This window comes from Gossypium raimondii, chromosome 6, assembly GCF_025698545.1.
Source record: "Gossypium raimondii isolate GPD5lz chromosome 6, ASM2569854v1, whole genome shotgun sequence".
In the NCBI taxonomy this organism is placed as follows: domain Eukaryota; kingdom Viridiplantae; phylum Streptophyta; class Magnoliopsida; order Malvales; family Malvaceae; genus Gossypium; species Gossypium raimondii.
In genome coordinates, this window is record NC_068570.1 from 44519829 (window position 1) to 44524465 (window position 4637).

The following is a 4637-nucleotide window of genomic DNA, read 5'->3' on the forward strand; positions in this document are numbered from 1 at the left end:
TTGTCTAGTTCTTTCAGTATTAGTCCATCGCCCGTCATGCTACTCCACCTTCTTCCATTTATCTCTTTCTTTGAACCTGTTCTTTTTACCTACATTGACTATAAGAAGTATGTCCCTTGATTCGAGATTATTAGGGTTAAAGAGAGATAATTCATTACAATGTTCCCTTAAGTCTTTTTGTTTTCCCCACTCTATTGGTGACCACATTTAAAAATTTCTATTTCACAATTGATATTTATTGTTAGTTCATTTTTTCCAGATCAATGGTGGACCTTGAGGTAGCTAGAAAAGATCTTCCCAATGAAATTGGTATCTCTCGATCTTCTTCAAAGTCCAAAACAACGAAGCCTACCGAGATGATAAAGTTGCACACTTTGACTAACACATCTTCCAATACTCTTTTCAGATGCACTGCAGATCTATGAGCCAACTATAGTGTTATCTGGGTGTTTTTTAGGTCCCCTAACCTGAGTTTTTCATAAATAGATAAAAGAATTAAATTAATGTTAGCTCTTAGGTCACATAGAGCTATATTAAAGTGAATGATCCCTATCTCTATAGGAATTGTAAAAATTTTCGAGTCTTTCAGCTTTTGCGGAACATGTTTAGAAATAATAGCACTATAGGAAATATTTATATTAACTTGTTAACCTACCTTAATTTTCCTATGCCTAGACATAATTTTTTATAAAAAGTTGGCATATTTAGGGACTTTTTCATTTAGCTTAATTAAGGGAAAGTTGACATGTTTTGAACAAGTTTAGAAAGCTTACAAACTCGTCTTCATCTTGTTTATATCTTTCTTCCAACCTTGAAGGGCATGGTACCGATGTTGTAGCAGGTTCTTTAGCCACCTCTTTCTCCGACTCAGTTGCAGACGTAGTTACCTCCTCTAGTCTTGATTTTTCGTCAGCTTCTCGGAAGTCTTCTTGAAGATCGTTTGCATTCTCTCTTGGTTACTCTTGTGTCAGAGTTTCTAGGCTACTCAAGATTTTCCCAAGCGGAGCTCGATAGCTTTCACATGCTCATTTCCTTCCTTCCTTACTTGGAATGCCAGTGCCAATTTGCATTTTAATATCTCCCATCATACTCATCAATTGGCTCATCTGATCTTCTAGTTTAATCAATATCTTTGTAGAGTTACTGCACTCAGACTACACTTGCTTCATATCAGTTCTTATTGATTGCATTTCCCCTTCGATTCGATCCAAATGTTGATCATATATAGTGTGGTCATTTAGGTTGGCCCTTTCCTGAGATTTTTTTAAATAATGTGGTTGATAGTTAGTATTTTTAACCTGATTAGAAGTATTACTTCCTCATTGGTTTCCCCTAATATCATATTCGAATGATCTCTCTATCTAGGATTACAAGAATTTGAATAAGGGTTTCCACCCCTATTCACTACGTAATTAACATCTTTGGTGGGATTGTTACTATAGTGGAAGAGCAGTTTGTTTCCTACATATATAGATGGTGCATTCTTCTCGACTCTATTGGGTTATTCTATTCACTAACTGTTGATATCCGTCATCCTTCAGGACAACCTTCATCGTTTATGGTCTTTAGCCATATGTGTGTCGTTCGTTGGCCACTGGTAGGAGTTCATCATTATATTTTATATTAATTCGTACGCTTCCTCGTACATTTTTTTTAGTAAGGCACCTCTTGTTGCTCCATCTAATCCTGACCTTGAATACACATCCAACCTATTGTAAAAGAGTTGCAGTTGTAACCACTCAAGTAATTCTTGGTGTGGGTATTTTTGAATCACTGTCTTAAAATGCTCACATGCTTCATGAAAACTTTTCCCCTCTAGTTGTTTGAACATAGAAACTTTCCTTCTTAGTTGGACCTTCTTGCTAATGGGGAAGAACTTTTGTAGGAGTTTCCCTGTGAGTTCATCTCATGTCGTGATCGATCATGGTGCCTGCGAGTCTAGCCAAGAAAAGGCTTTATCAATTAATGAGAAGGGGAACAACCGAATATGAATAGGGTCATCAGTGACCCCGTTGTATTTCAAGGCATCACAAAGCTGGAAGAACCGTTTCAAATGTTGACTCAAATCTTCTATCACCGTTCCTCAAAACAACAAATTATTTTGGATCATCTAGGTCACAGCTGGCTTGATCTCAAAGTTATTGGCCATGATGATTGGCCTAATTATACTCCCTTGAACCATATCCAGATTCGGTAGTGCATATTCCCTCAGGGTTCTTTCGTTACATGCCATGAGATTGTTTACGGGTAATTATGGTGGTGGTGGTGGGTCTTCTAAGTTGTTATTGTTAGCTTCGTTGAATAGTGGATTTCGCGAGGTATGTTGCCTACAGTAGATGGTGGATTCTGCATCTGTTATTGCTATTGTTGTTGTTGTTGACGATTTCTGCGTATTATTCGTTTTGGATCTGTTACTTGCTCTATAGGCATTCCCCTACTACAAGTCATCAACTAAACCCAAAGAAAAAAGATTAGTAAGAATAAGAAAAATAAAATCGTAATTATAATCTAAAAATTTACTAATTATCCTACTAATATGTAAAAATTAAAATTAATATAGTGATGTTGCCTCCCTGCCTTCGGGCGTAACAATGTCCAGAGTAGAAATTTTGCACAAAATATATAAAAGGCAGTATCCGCAAGTATTTTGGTCAGATTGTAATCTAGTTACAACGGAGTAGATGAGTACTCCGAGGATCATACCCAAGGGAGGTAAGCACTAAATTAATTCTAACCTAAGCATAAATAGATCTAATTAGTAGTTTAACTGAATCATATTAGGATGAATAAAAGAAAAAGGTTTTGGTGATCTATACTAACAATAATAATAAAAGAACGAAAAGAAATAAGTAAATCACGAGAAATCAAATAATAAAATATATCAAATTTGAATATGAGTGATTAGCTCACTTTAATAATCATAACCAAATGTTGTTTCGGGTTTTCCTTTTCAATCAACTAGCCCATACCCCAATAGGATCTTTCGATCTTCTACTAGAATAATGAGTTAGCAATAACTTATCTCTCAACCTCATACTCCATATCGGTTCAAGGTTAAGGTGTTTACGGATAGGCCATACCAAATTTGGGTTAATTCTCAACTTAATGACTTCCTAAGGTTGCCAAACCTAGGGTTTTAGGATCTTCCTTTCCTGAACAGCTGATCTGTTAAGAGAACCCTACAAAATAGTTAATTAATCGTATCTCTACTCGCTAATTCCCATACAGGAGGATTAGTTCTACATGGATCTAATAAACAATATAAACTTGATTGAAAGAGTAATCATGAACAATAATTCAAGAGTATAAAGTTGAGAAGAAGCCTGATTTGTTTTAGAATTGAGCGCAAAATTCTTATAAAGTTTGATTGTATTTTACAAATATGATTTCTCCCCACAAAAGTAAATAACAAGAACTAAAATAAACCTAAAGCCTAAGAAAAAGGAAAAACTAAATACTAAATCTAAGAGAAAAATTATACAATATGAAAGTTGTCCCTAACATGTGCTAAATGAGCCTATTTATAGATTTTAGCGTGGCTTTCATCCTTAACCCTAGGTCAGTTGTCGTCCTCGTGCTTAACATTTGATTGCATGGACCAAAACGTCCTTGGCTCATAATTATTTCCCGTACAAAGGTGATGTCGCGACACATTAGGTCCTATGTCGCGACGTCAAAGGTAGTATGCTCATCTTCAGGTTATCTTAAGGGGTGTGTCACAACATTCTTGATAACTCTTGAAAAGAGTTATATTGTAGGCCTCTAAACTTGATTAATTGCCTATACTTAAGTGGATATATTATCATTTTTAGGATATTCTTTTAACATTGTATCATGATGTGCTTTCAATGTTACTATATGTTACTTTGTGCTTTCAATGTTACTATATCTTACTTTTGTTGGTGGAAGGAAAGGAATTGTTTATGTCTGTAGCAAGTGTAGAAAGGAAGAAGTGAAATGAAGAAGTGAAGTATTGTCATGGTAAAAGGTTTGGAAAACTGCCAGCATAAATGCCATGGCAATTCCAAGAACATGCTGACGCAACACTTAGTCCTCGTCACTCTCAGCCAGTTGGATGTGTACCAGATAAATCCACCTAAAAAAGAGGGTAAAAAGGTGTGTGTTGAGAGAGGGGACCTACCCTATAAAAGGGAAAGAGAGGTGAATTCAAAAGAGAGGATTTTAAATGAGAATTGAGAAGCAGTTATTCTTCTTCAAGAAACTTTCGTGAAAATTTTGGAGAAAAGAAGAGAGGGTAGCAGCTATAGTACAGAGTAGAGACGTAATGAAGCGGATGAAGCGTTCAACCCTAGGTCTTGCACAATGTCACAGCACTAGAGTTGGGAGCTGATTTGGCGAAAGCTTTCTAAAGTTCTTCCTTCATTATCTCAATAAATTTATGTGAATTTTTAACTGTTAAGTGATGTTGAATGATACATTTATTTTGGATCTTAATTTCCAACCCATGAGCTAATCTCATTTGGTTTGAACTACTTGATGGATCTTTATTTCCATTAATGATCAGGCATTATCTTAATGAGATCTACTATTTTATTCAATTTGTGTTATTTTAAATGCATGCATGCAATCAATAGACATAGATGGATGTATGGTATGTTCACAAACTTGTTACTGAA

General features: G+C 35.5%; 1 non-coding gene across 1 annotated transcript; it reads left to right on the forward strand.

Moving 5' to 3' along the window:
* Positions 1-1745: 1745 nt before the first annotated feature.
* On the forward strand, positions 1746-1851 carry LOC128042182 (small nucleolar RNA R71). The gene has a single exon (XR_008197388.1). It is a non-coding gene; the product is annotated as a small nucleolar RNA R71 (small nucleolar RNA).
* The last annotated feature ends 2786 nt before the right edge of the window (positions 1852-4637 follow it).